This window comes from Amblyomma maculatum, chromosome 1 (genome assembly GCF_055883805.1).
Source record: "Amblyomma maculatum isolate TAMU_Amacu chromosome 1, ASM5588380v1, whole genome shotgun sequence".
NCBI lineage: Eukaryota > Metazoa > Arthropoda > Arachnida > Ixodida > Ixodidae > Amblyomma > Amblyomma maculatum.
Window position 1 is genome coordinate 491,337,740 of NC_139344.1, and position 13,485 is coordinate 491,351,224.

A 13,485-nucleotide genomic window follows, 5' to 3' on the forward strand; every position below is an offset into this window, starting at 1 on the left:
GTTTATTAGTTAGAGGCCGGGTTGGATAAAGATTAGTTCGGAGACGAAGAGCTCTTATTTTATCACCATCGCGGAGGAGTTTAGAGTTGTACCCAAGCCAGGTGTTTGCCTGGGCTTGGTGCTGGTGGGCAAACAGATCTTTATTTTCGTAGCGAGCAATATAGTTATTCCACCACTTATCGCAACCTCGCTTCAGTGCAGCGTCAACAGATTTAGCACTAGTGGTGCCATCTGGAACATCAAATAGCTCGTTAAGACGGCGATAGTGGGACTCCAGCTCGTGATCGAAGAGTTTTAAAATGAAGGGTTCATTCAGGCGGAGCATTCTATTTAGTGATTTGAGTTGGACAGACTGCTGTTTTTTCAAGTGAGATGAAACCTAAACCCCCACATTTGGTAGGTAACCAAATGTGGGAGTTGGGAAAGCCGAGAGGAAGGTGCAGAGTGCGTTTGACCTTAAGGCGAATAAGCTTGTCGAGGCGACAAGCTTCCTGTTTAACTATTAATGTGTTTGTAGAACCATAAAGAAATCCAGGCAAAACCAGTTGCCTCCAGCAGTTCAGCTTCTGGAAGGGTTTCAGAGAGGCTTTGGAGACAAGATCGAGCAAAGCGCGGGCCTTCTCTGACTCTACTAGTGGACATTTATTAACAAACAGAGATAAGCCCAAATACTTAATCGGTTGGTTTGGTTCTTTGCTGTGGATTGTGTAGTCGTTGATAGAGATAGCCGGCAGATTATAGTTAAACCATTTCTTATGGTGGTCCACTCACCAACCAAAGTATTGCGTTTTTGCTGGGTTAATTTCTAAGTTGACATTGGAGAGGTATTTAGAGGTATGGTTAATAAGTGCCTTGAGGCCTTCAAGGCTGTCGGAGATCAAAAGTAGGTCGTCAGCGAATGCTATGGCTGAGAGAAGTGTCATCTAGGTGTACACCGGCAGGAATGGCATTTAATTGTTGAAGTAGAGGGTCTATAACAAGGTTAAATAGAAAAAGGGAAAGAGGGTCCCCTTGTTTAATGCCTCTCTTTAAAGGGACTTTAATATTGTCCGTGCGGCCTGAACACCAGAACTTAGTCGCGCAGTTTGCGTACATTTCAAGTAGAAGCAGTTGAATTTTGAAGGAGACTTGCTTGGATGCAAGACCTGAGAAGATGGCATCGTGCGAAACGGAGTCGAAAGCCTTGCGCAGATCCAGACTAACTGCAAAAAACGGCCGTTTTGACTTTTTGAGGTGTTTCATAAGTGCTTGAAGGAGGAGGAGGTTGGTGGAGGTGGAGCGGTCATCCGAAAAGCCCGATTGAGAGGAATTGAATGTGTTATTGGATTCAAGACGTGCGAGTAGAAGTTTAGAAAAAATTCGATAGAAAGCTGGGGAGATCGAGATAGGGCGGAAGTCTGAAGCACCTCGGGGTCGAGGGCATTTAGGAATGAAGACAGTGCGACTCTCCTTGAGTTCCAACGGGAGAACTCCAAAGGAGAACCAGTTATTGACTATTGCAGTTAAGATTGGGATGGGAATTTTGGAAATTTCTGAAAAAGAGATGCCATCCTGCCCGGAGCAGAGCTTTTAGAAATGGATGGACAGGAGAGTCATAGTAACTCCTGCCGTTTACCCGCGCTTTTATTAATTTCTTCACGTTGACATTCAGAGCACTGGGCAGAAATCACATTGCGTCAAGCACCGATCAACGGCCATCGCAATGCTTTGTTTTAATTAGACAGTCGGATTCCCTCGGTCCGTGCCAGTTCTGAGTTGGCTGTTTTCTGCCGGCCGAAGCAAGAACCTCGGGCACGAAGCCCCCGGAACAAGCACAGCTGTGGCTTTCCACAGGAAGGTCCCGACGCTGGTCCGGGCTCGGCCGCACCGCTTTTACCGGCGGCGAGCCTCGCCCAGTCCCGGTGCAGTGCCATTCCTGCTTCTGGACCCCAGCCCGACCGGCTCAGCCCTCAGAGCCAATCCTTTTCCCAAGGTTACGGATCCGTTTTGCCGACTTCCCTTACCTACATTGGTCTAGAGACTAGAGGCTGTTCACCTTGGAGACCTGCTGCGGATATGGGTACGGTCCGGCACTAAAATCACACTCCCTCACTCGGATTTTCAAGGGCCGACAGGAGCGCACCGGACAGCGCAAGAGCCGCACTGCTCTACGGAGCCACCGTCCCTATTTCGGGGTGAACCCATTCCAGGGACTCGATCTCCTTACAGAGAAAAGAAAACTCTTCCCGGGGCTCCCATCGGCGTCTCCGAGCTGGTTTGCGTTGCCGCACTGGCTTAGCACGCGTCGTCGCGGCTTAGCACCCCCACAGTTCGTGCTACTCTGCCAGCGACGGCCGGGGATAGGCGCGACGCTAGAGCGCCATCCATTTTCGGGGCTAGTTGCTTCGGCAGGTGAGTTGTTACACACTCCTTAGCGGATTCCGACTTCCATGGCCACCGTCCTGCTGTCTTAAGCAACAAACACCCTTCATGGGTTCTCATGACCGTCCCGACTCGGGCGCCTTACCCCGGCGTTTGGTTCATCCCACAGCGCCAGTTCTGCTTACCAAAAGTGGCCCACTTGGCACTCTCATCGCAGCGGGAGGCCTCAACCCAGAAGGCCTCCCGTACACCCATTGAAAGTTTGAGAATAGGTTGAGGACGTTTCGACCCCAATGCCTCTAATCATTCGCTTTACCAGGTGTGACTGCTCTCCCATCGAGCGCCAGCTATCCTGAGGGAAACTTCGGAGGGAACCAGCTACTAGATGGTTCGATTGGTCTTTCGCCCCTATACCCGGATCGGACGATCGATTTGCACGTCAGAATCGCTTCGGACCTCCACCAGAGTTTCCTCTGGCCTCGTCCTGCCCGGGCATAGTTCACCATCTTTCGGGTGCCAACGTGTGCGCTCTCGCTCCGCCCCGGCGACAAGAGAGTGCCTGGGACGGGCCGTTGCTGCGCCCACACCCCTGTGCGGTGCGGGATCGCAACGCGGCCCGCGAAGGGCCTTCACGTTTCATTGCGCCATTGGGTTTCGGGAGACCCATTGACTCGCGCACATGTTAGACTCCTTGGTCCGTGTTTCAAGACGGGTCGGGTGGGTTACCGACCTACTCGCCGCAAACCACGATAGCGCCTCCGCGGGAGAATTCCGCGCTCGCCCGGCTTCTCGCTGCCAGCCCGCCACCACGGGACCAACCCGGACAACAGGAGGCGACAAGCTTGCCCAGAGGGTCCTCCGCTCCGATTCCGGAGGGCGTCATCGTTCGGGCCTCCCGACAGCCGGGAGAAGCCCATGGGGCCTGGACGGGGTGACGAACTCTTCGTGCACGGCAAGGTATAACTCCCGCGAACCGTCCCCGAGGGGATGGGCAGGTCACCTCCACAGCCGGACTCAAAGTCGTACTTTTCCCATTTACCCGCGTCCGTCGCGGCGTTCTAACGGCAGTGGGAAGTGCGCACCCCGGAGACCGCGTCCGTGCACTGGCAGCCGGAACAGCCCCCCGAAAGGAGCCGTTTACCCGACGCCGCCAGCTCGGCAGTCGTCCGGAGACTGAATCCCACCACTTTCGAGCTTCGAGGGCCCACCCGTTTTACTCTAAGCGGTTTCACATACTCTTGAACTCTCTCCTCAAAGTTCTTTGCAACTTTCCCTCACGGTACTTGTTGACTATCGGTCTCTCGGTCGTATTTAGCCTTAGATGGAGTTTACCACCCACTTAGGGCTGCACTCTCAAGCAACCTGACTCACGGGAGGCTTCGTCCCGGGCGCGCAACGGCGGAGACGGGCCTGGCACCCACTCTGGGACAAGCCCCTGTCAGGGGGACTTGCACCGTCGCAAACTCCCGGGAACGTTGCCTCCCATACACCATATTTCCCGGCCGCCTGCAAGGACGGGGGATTCGGTGCTGGGCTAGGTCCCGTTTCGCTCGCAGCTACTCAGGGAATCCCTGTTGGTTTCTTTTCCTCCGCTTAGTGATATGCTTAAATTCAGCGGGTTGTCTCGCCTGATCTGAGGTCGACAGCAATGCAATGCATTGTCCTCCAACTCGGTCCGATAACTTTTCGGCGCGGTCGAGCGCGCTCCGCTCGTCCTTCTCCCTTTTTTGCGCGGCTCGCGCCTTCCGCCCATTCCTCGCTTTTTTTTCGCAGTCTGCAACACCGTCGGCGACGTGCGAGCGAGACTGGAAGGCGCCGCAGGGCCGGCGCTCGGGACGGCGCGCGCATATCGGTTGCGCCGAAAACGAACCATTGAGTAGGAAGAAGCAACCCCCGACCGCCGCGGCGGTCGACTGAATGCCGCCTCTCTTCTCTTTCCATCGAGCGAGAGGCGAACATACAACCTGGCGTAGGGTCATCTTCACAAAAGATTTTGCGTCGCCCCTGCCCCAACTGGAGTGGCCCAGTTTTTTTCGGGACAGAGACTGTGAAGCATTTAGACTGACGGCGGACAACGCTCGTAACGAGATACGCGTCCGTTCGACCCGTACTAGACAATGCTTGACCAGAGAGACTCCTTTCCCTCGGAGCCGGTGAGGCTCCCTTTAGCGCGCCGCACGGCAGCACGCTCCTCTGCGCCTACAAACTCTCCTCTAGCATCAACGCGTTCACACCCGGTCGTTTCCCCGCACAACCCGGCGCGAGATCTCCCTTCTTCTCGCGCGGGCGTGCCCGGACCAGGCGCTCCCGTCTCTCGCGTTTCGCGAGGAAAGTTTGTTTCCACTCTCTCCGTAGGCCAGCCCGCAAATGCCGCTCTGGCGCTCGTCCTTCCGGCCTCGTCTCCCTTGAGCGACCGCACTGCAGGTAATCCCTTCCTGCGGCAATCGCCTCTCTCGGAGGCCCGGACGACGCGCAACTGGCAGCCTGCGCGGCCCTCGGCTCAAAGCGTGGCTCAGGGCGACCCCGACTCGACCGCCTTTCGCGCGGGCGCAAGGGTTCGACCCACATCTCTCCTCAATTTGCGCAAACTCTTTCGAGGGATCTTTGGCGTTTCGTACAGAGCCGTCCTTGATGCCGACACGGTCAAAACGAGTCGCCGGCGACGCCATCCCCGGGCGCCGGCGCCTCTCTTGATATATGATCCGACCCTCAGACAGACGAACCCAAGGGAAGACCCAAGGGCGCAATGTGCGTTCGAAGAATCAGTGCTCAGTGTGTCCTGCAATTCACACCAAGTCTCGCAGCTGGCTGCGTTCTTCATCGACCCGAGAACCGAGTGATCCACCGCTTAGAGTCGTGCGTTTGGTTTGTTCAATTCCGTACAGTACAACAAAGGGTTTCAGACACCCAGGCTTTTCCCCTGGTCTCCAGTGTCGCAGTTTCGTCCAACTCCTGCAACATCTCGTAGCGTTTCGTTTGGCCTCTGTGCCAGCCTGCAAGCGGCTCTGGCGCTGTGCCTCTGCGAAAAGGCTTGTGCAGTGATAGTGCTACTCGAGAGGAAGCGTGTGAGCAGCGTGCTGTCGCCATTTTCCTTCTCCGTGGTGCTATGGGCCAAAAAATCATGTGCGCGTCACCGCCCCATATGACGCCGCACTATCAAGGAACCAAGAAAGAGTCATCTGAGGGGTTTCATCAGAAAGGTTTCATCAGAGGGGTTTCGCACCAACACGGTAGAAGGGTTTGATAAAAGTTCTGCTGTTCACATGGTCATCTGCTGTTCACATCACAACTGCTGTTCACATATGGACCGCCGCTCTCAAGCACCTTCTCTCCCCGGTGGATCGCTCCTGGATAGATCCGTACAGCGACGCTTCTCATGGGTGGCCTCTTGGACCGACCTCTATCAACGTCACGCTGCCGCGATCTCATCCTCCACCGTCTACCACTTTTGCACAAAGGAGCCGCTATCAACTTCGCATAAGAGGCCTTGCGCACCGCTCAGCATTGGAGCCGGACAGCGCGTACTTGACAATCCGCAAGAAGAGAGTCAGTCGGACTACTCCCGCAACGGGAGCCCACCAACCACAAGTGTCTCGGACGGCTTTTCGGTGGCGCACCGACAGACTACTCGGAAACCGGGAAGGACGAAGCCCCGAGAGAACCTCAAGGCCCCGAATGCGTTCGAGTGCGGGATTATAACCCTTTCGTCCTTTTTGTTCCCGAAGTCTCCTTTCGCGCCATCGGCACGGCGCCTAATATCGCGCCCGACGAGCGAGCGTCAGATGTTCACCACGCCATGAACTAACCAAACGACATCCAGAGCCAGCGAGCTGCGGTTCCTCTCGTACTTCGCAGCAGCGCCGCCGTTCCATTGGCAGCGGGCAGGCCTTTCCCTCGGCCCGCGCTACAGACTCCGAGTCGTTCTTTTACTTCTTTTGCAAAAGAGCCCGCGAGCAGCGTTTCCGCTCGTACTTCGCAGCAGCGCCGCCGTTCCCTTGGCAGCGCGCAGGCCTTTCCCTCGGCCCGCGCTTCCGACTCGAACGCAAAGAGCTTCGCAGCAGAGTTAGAGAGCAGCGTTTCCTCTCGTACTTCGCCGCAGCGCCGCCGTTCCCTGGCGGCGCGCAGGCCACTGACTCGGCCCGCGCTACCGACTCTGTGCAACTCTTTGCAAAAGAGCCAGCGAGTAGCGTTTCCTCTCGTACTTCGCAGCAGCACCGCCGTTCCCTTGGCGGCGCGCAGGCCTTCCCCTGAGCCTGCGCTATGGACTCTAACGCAAAAAGAAGTAGCCGCCGCAGAGCTAGCGAGCCGCGTTTCCTCTCGTACTTCGCAGCAGCGCCGCCGTTCCCTTGGCGGCGGGCAGGCCTTTCCCTCGGCCCGCACTACAGACTCCGTGCGTCGCTTCGAAAAAGCGGATGAGTTCTTCGATAACCGAAAGCCCACCGTCATAGGTGCGTTACGCCGTTTGTACCCGCGGAAGCCGACCGTCCGACAATCCCTTGGTAACGGAGCTCCGCTGGGCGTAACAATTTGTGCAGAGAAGCGGCTTCAGAATCTCGCAACTCCGCGGTGAAAGGCCATCCCCCGCTTATAAGTGGGGGTGGCGCCGGGCGTGACAAGCACAGTCCGTTAATGATCCTTCCAAAGGTTCACCTACGGAAACCTTGTTACGACTTTTACTTCCTCTAAATGATCAAGTTTGGTCATCTTTCCAACAGACCGGCGCAACCGAAAGGCCGCGCCGGACATCGGTCCGAAGACCTCACTAAATCATTCAATCGGTAGTAGCGACGGGCGGTGTGTACAAAGGGCAGGGACGTAATCAACGCGAGCTTATGACTCGCGCTTACTGGGAATTCCTCGTTCAAGGGGAACAATTGCAAGCCCCTATCCCAATCACGAAAGAAGTTCCACGGGTTACCAAGTCTTTTCAGACAGGGATAAAGACACGCTGCTTCCTTCAGTGTAGCGCGCGTGCGGCCCCGGACATCTAAGGGCATCACAGACCTGTTATTGCTCTGTTTCGTGCGGCTAGGAGCCGCTTGTCCCTCTAAGAAGGTTGTAAGGTGCTGGGAACCCCGCACCTATTTAATAGGCTAGAGTCTCGTTCGTTATCGGAATTAACCAGACAAATCGCTCCACCAACTAAGAACGGCCATGCACCACCATCCACCGAGTCAAGAAAGAGCTCTCAATCTGTCAATCCTCCCAGTGTCCGGGCCGGGTAAGTTTTCCCGTGTTTAGTCAAATTAAGCCGCAGGCTCCACTCCTGGTGGTGCCCTTCCGTCAATTCCTTTAAGTTTCAGCTTTGCAACCATACTTCCCCCAGAACCCAAATACTTTGGTTTCCCGGAAGCTGCCCGCCGAGTCATTTCAGTAACTCAGGCGGATCGCTGGTTGGCATCGTTTATGGTCAGAACTAGGGCGGTATCTGATCGCCTTCGAACCTCCGACTTTCGTTCTTGATCAAAGAAAACATTCTTGGCAAATGCTTTCGCAGTAGTTCGTCTTGCGACGGTCCAAAAATTTCACCTCTAGCGCCGCAATACGAATGCCCCCGTCTGTCCCTCTTAATCATTACCCCGTATTCCAAAAACCAACAGAACAGAAACAGGGTCTTGTTCTATTATTCCATGCAAGTTTATTCAGGCGACTCGCCTGCGTTGAGCACTCTAATTTTTTCAAAGTAAAAGCGCAGGCCACCTCGAGACGCACCAATGAAGGGCACCAAGAGAGGACCGGCATGTTCTTCAGTACGAGCCGTCGCATCGGGTAGATGCACTACTCGTCTGGAACTGAGATCCAACTACGAGCTTTTTAACCGCAGCAGCTTTAGTATACGCTATTGGAGCTGGAATTACCGCGGCTGCTGGCACCAGACTTGCCCTCCAATTGATCCTCGTTAAAGGATTTAGAGTGTACTCCTTTCAATTACGGGGCCTCAAAAGAGTCCCGTATTGTTATTTTTCGTCACTACCTCCCCATGCCGGGAGTGGGTAATTTGCGCGCCTGCTGCCTTCCTTGGATGTGGTAGCCGTTTCTCAGGCTCCCTCTCCGGAATCGAACCCTGATTCTCCGTTACCCGTAACAACCATGGTAGGCAAGTAACCTACCATCGAAAGTTGATAAGGCAGACACTTGAAAGAAACGTCGCCGGCTCATGGCCATGCGATCAGCACAAAGTTATCCAGAGTCACCACAGAGTACAGGCAGAACCCGATGGGCCTTGGTCTAATAAAAGCGCCCGTCAGCCAAAGGCCTTCAGGCTCAATGCACGTATTAGCTCTAGAATTGCCACAGTTGTCCAAGCAGAAAGAAACGATCTAAGGAACCATAACTGATTTAATGAGCCATTCGCGGTTTCGCCTTATTTCGGCATGTACTTAGACATGCATGGCTTAATCTTTGAGACAAGCATATGATTACTGGCAGGATCAACCAGGTAGATGCATAGGCAATACCCCGCCACGGGTGCCTTTGTCGCAGCGCTTTCGAGGCCGCCTTTAGGCGCCACAGCGCGCAACGCATCTTATTTGGTGCGTCGTTCGAACTCGCTCCGACGTCCGCCCCGTGGGGCCGGATCTCGTCGAGCGGCAAGAGAGCACGTGCCTTTGGGCAGAAACATTTGTAACGCGCTCACCGGTGCGCACGCGGCACGAGGCCGTGGCGTTCGTGCACCGGGCGGCGCTTGCTGCGTTGCCGATACGGCCAAACCGCCAGACGACGGGACACGCCGCCGTCTTCGGCGCACTTGCTCGGAATCGAGTTCCGGACAGCACGGAACACACCTCAAAACACAGTGGAAACAGCGTCGTCCGACAACCAGCCCCCATCGCAGACGCGGATGAGGCTGCAGACGAATGCCGTGGGGTCGAGACAGCGTGTTGGTCCGCCGCCTCTACACCCCCATATAATAGCAGCGATAAATACCCAGACCTTCCTAGGTAAACGACTGGCCGTACTCGAGAAAAATCCGCCCTAAAGTAGACGGCGAATCGTGCGCGCACGTCGCGCGCTCGGCGCCCGCAATCGTACTCGAGAAATGATCACCGAGAACGTGAGCCCTTCAATGCGAAACAGTCCCACAGTGGTGCGTCTCGCCGGCCGTACACGAACACCCTGCCGCACCGCAGCGGCCGCGAACGAGCGGCCCTGCTCGAAACGGCTTCGCCCCAGAAGGTACTGAATCGTCCGCGACCTACAACGGCATGCCGCGGCGCCCCGACCGCGGCCGTACTCGTGGACTATGCTGCGCGCGCGCGGGCCTGCTCGAAAGGGCTGCGCCGCAGAAGGCGCTGGCTCGTGCGCGACCTGCAACGGCGCGCCGCGGTGCCCCGACCGCGACCGTACTCTTGGACTATGCTGCACGCGCGAGGACCTGCTCGAAAGAGCTGCGCCGCAGAAAGCGCTGGCTCGTGCGCGTCCTACAGCGGCGCGCCGCGGCGCCCCCACCGAGGACGCGCGAGGTCCTGCTCGAAAGGGCTGCGCCGCAGAAAGCGCCGAATCGTGCGCAACCGACAACGGCACGCTGCGGCACCCCGCCGGTGCCCGTAGTCGTGGACTCTGCCGCCGGCGCGCGCGGGGCGGTGACGCGCTCACCCAACTTTTGTCGAAGTCGAGCAATGCTCGTTTTTGCACCCCTAGCTGTGCAGCCGCTCTCATTCCGAGATTGCGAAATCTTGTCGTTTCGCGGCCGACTGGGTGCGCAAAACAGCTTTTGGAATTTGCCGTTTGAGCGCGCGCTTCAACATGTCTTGGTTGTCTGAGCCACTAGGGCCCTATATTTATGCAGCGATAAATACCCAGACCTACTTGGGTCTTTTTGCGGGTCTGCCGGGGCGAAGTTCGGCTTTGCCGCACGGCGCGTTACTTTGAAATCGAGCTTACGGATGCGTCGCGTACTCGTGAACTTTAACGCCTCTGCTCGGGCGCGGTTCCCCTCGACGGGGCTTCGCCGCAGAAGGCCCTGAATGGTGACCCACATGTAGCGGCATGCCCCGGCGCCCCGACCGCCGCCATACTCGTGGACTATGCTGCACGCGCGCGGTCCTCATCGAAAGGGGGCTTCGCCGCAGAAGGCGCTGAATCGTGCGCGACCTATACAGCGGCGCGCCCCGGCGGCCCGACCGTACTCGTGGTCAGTGCTGCACGCGCGCGCGCTCCTGCTCGAAAGTGTTGCGCCGCAGAAAGTGCCGACTGGTGCGCGACCTGCAATGGCGCGCCGCGTCGCCCCGCCGGGATGGCCGTAGTCGTGGACTCTGCCGCCGGCGCGTAAGCGGCGGCGACGCGGCCAGACAACTTTGGCCGAAGTCGACCAGTGCTCGTTCTCGTACTACTAGCTGTGCAAGCGCTTTCATTCCGAGATCGTCGAGGTCGCGAAATCTTGTCGTTTCGCGGCCGACTGGGTGCGCAAAACAGGTTTTGCACTTTGCCGTTTGAGCGCGCGCTTCAACATGTCTTAGTTGTCTGAGCCACTAGGGCCCTATATATATGCAGCGATAAATACCCAGACCTACTTGGGTCTTTTTGCGGGTCTGCCGGGGCGAAGTTCGGCTTTGCCGCACGGCGCGTTACTTTGAAATCGAGCTTACGGATGCGTCGCGTGCCCTTGGAATTCACCACACGCCACTAATCGAAAGGGATTAGTCGCACGCGAAAAAGGTTCACCTTGCGAAAAGTTTGTTGAAGTAACACAAAATACAAAAATCGAGTTTTGCTCGCGCCATCTCCCCCGCATTAATTTGTGAGGTCCCGCTTTTGTTGTTTATACAGCGGTCGCTAGCTGTTTGTCTCTGTACCAGTGTGGTAAAGAGGAAAAAAAAACAGAAAAAAACGAGGGCTGTAGATTTTCAGTTGACTTGAAAATTCATTCATTAACTCGTTTTTATCATGCCAACATTTGACAGCCATAATATTAATGGCATTTTATAATATTTCCTATTTCAAAAATATAATAAAAGAAATTGTTTATAGGGCCTTCGAAAGCAATTCGCTTTCAAATGTGATGCAGTATGTAAATATTACTCTGAGATGTACCACGGGAAGCTGTTCAAAACTGCATCTGCCGGGGAGAGATTGGGTAGCTAAATATAGCAGCTTTGCCCCAGTGCACCTTGGCGCTTCTTCCTCGTTGGAGCTCGTTGCGACTAAAAAAGCGGCGCGAAAGCTGTTGTAGCAAACGCGTACCATTCGTCCGCGTCAAGTCTTGATCGGGGGACGAGTCGTCGCAAAAGCGTAGCCCGGAAAAGCCGACTAAAAGCAGCCTAATCTTGCGAATGGGACCAATTTTCACGCCCTTTTAATATTTTTCACGCGTTGAATTAGATTTGTGTAGATTTTTAAATCCTGGCAGCATTAAAATGGCATCGAACCTTTCATGCTCGTCGCTAGTTCACCTACGGCGGGAGGGGAAATGTTGTTACTCCCGTCGTTTACCCGCGTTTTCTCAAAGCCTGTTTACTACTGAAATCTGACCACGAGTCGCCTAGTGTGGGAGGAGAACTCTGAAGGGAGTAGAACTGCCTCTCGACACACACACACGCAGAGAGAAAAAGCATTTTCACTGTATACAAGAACTGTTGCGATTGCCACTTTTCACCAATTCCGCACAAACAAATAAAGTTGTTAAAAAAAAAATACGGCCCTGGCCAGCATTCTAGTAAATGCGTAAATCGTAAGAAATTTAGCATTGGAATTAAAAAACGAATTTATTTACAAGCCGGCAAGGTTCATTCCACAGTTACACATCCGTAATTTTCTTAAGTTTCCAGTCACCGCATGTTAAACAGCGGTCGCTTAATTAGTCCTAAGAGCAGAAACTTGGCTGTTGAGTGTTCAGCGCTGCGTAAAAATACAATAAAGGAAATTGTTAATTGGGGCCTTCGAAATCAGTTCGCATTGAAACGCCAAGAAGGGTGTAAATAATACTCTGGGACGTACTGCGGGCCGCTTTTCCAAACCGTGTCTGCTGGGGCGATATCGCGTAGGGAGATAGAGCGGCTTTGCCGCAGCACACCTTGCCATTTTTTTCTTCTCCATGGAGCTCGTTGCGACTAAAAAAAGTCGCCAGAGCTGTTGTAGCAAACGCGTACCATTCGTCCGCGTCAAGTCTCGATCGGGGGACGAGTCGTCGCAAAAGCGTAGCGCGGAAAAGCCCAAGAAAAGCGGCCTAGTCTAGCGAATGGGACCAATTTTCACGTCCTTTTAATATTTCTTCACGCGTTGAATTAGATTTGTGTAGATTTTTAAACGCTGGCAGCATTAAAATGGCATCGAACCTTTCATTCTCGTCGCTAGTTCACCTACGGCGAGAGGGGAAATGCTGTTACTCCCGTCGTTTACCCGCGTTTTCTCAAAGCCTGTTTACAACTTAAATCGGACCACAAGTCGCCTAGTGTGGGAGGAGAACTGTGAAGGGAGTAGAACTGCCTCTCGATACACACACAAACACACACAGAGAAAAAGCGTTTTCAATGTATACAAGAACTGTTGCGATTGCCACTTGTCAACAATTCCGCACATACGAATAAAGTTGTTAAAAAAAAATACGCCCCTGGCCAGCATCCCAGTAAATGTGTATATCGTAAGAAATTTAACATTGGAATTAAAAAACACGAATTTATTTACGAGCCGGCAAGGTTCACTCCACAGTTACACATCCGTAATTTTCTTAAGTTTCCAGTCTCACCGCACGGTAAACAGCGGTCGCTTAATTAGTCCTAAGAGCAGAAACTTGGCTGTTGAGTGTTCAGCGCTGCGTAAAAATACAATAAAGGAAATTGTTTATTGGGGCCTTCGAAATCAGTTCGCATTGAAACGTCAAGAAGGGTGTAAATAATGCTCTGGGACGTACTGCGGGCCGCTTTTCCAAACCGTGTCTGCCGGGGCAATATCGCGTAGGGAGATAGAGCGGCTTTGCCGCAGCACACCTTGCCATTTTTTTTTCTCCATGGAGCTCGTTGCGACTAAAAAAAAAGGCGCCAGAGCTGTTGTAGCAAACGCGTACCATTCGTCCGCGTCAAGTCTCGATCGGGGACCAATTTTGGGACCAAATGGGACTGATTTTCACGTCCTTTTAATATTTCTTCACGCGCTGAATTAGATTTGTGTAGATTTTTAAGTGCTTTC

At 54.3% G+C, this 13,485-nt stretch overlaps 2 non-coding genes and 1 pseudogene across 2 annotated transcripts; all 3 read right to left on the reverse strand.

Annotated features, from left to right (window-relative positions):
* Nucleotides 1–2,018: 2,018 nt before the first annotated feature.
* Nucleotides 2,019–3,980, reverse strand: LOC146210234 (large subunit ribosomal RNA; annotated as a pseudogene).
* Nucleotides 3,981–5,064: 1,084 nt separating this feature from the next.
* LOC146210235 (5.8S ribosomal RNA) lies at nucleotides 5,065–5,217 on the reverse strand. Its single transcript, XR_014704646.1, has one exon. It is a non-coding gene; the product is annotated as a 5.8S ribosomal RNA (ribosomal RNA).
* A 1,771-nt stretch (nucleotides 5,218–6,988) lies between these two features.
* On the reverse strand, nucleotides 6,989–8,803 carry LOC146210236 (small subunit ribosomal RNA). Its single transcript, XR_014704601.1, has one exon. It is a non-coding gene; the product is annotated as a small subunit ribosomal RNA (ribosomal RNA).
* Nucleotides 8,804–13,485: the final 4,682 nt, after the last annotated feature.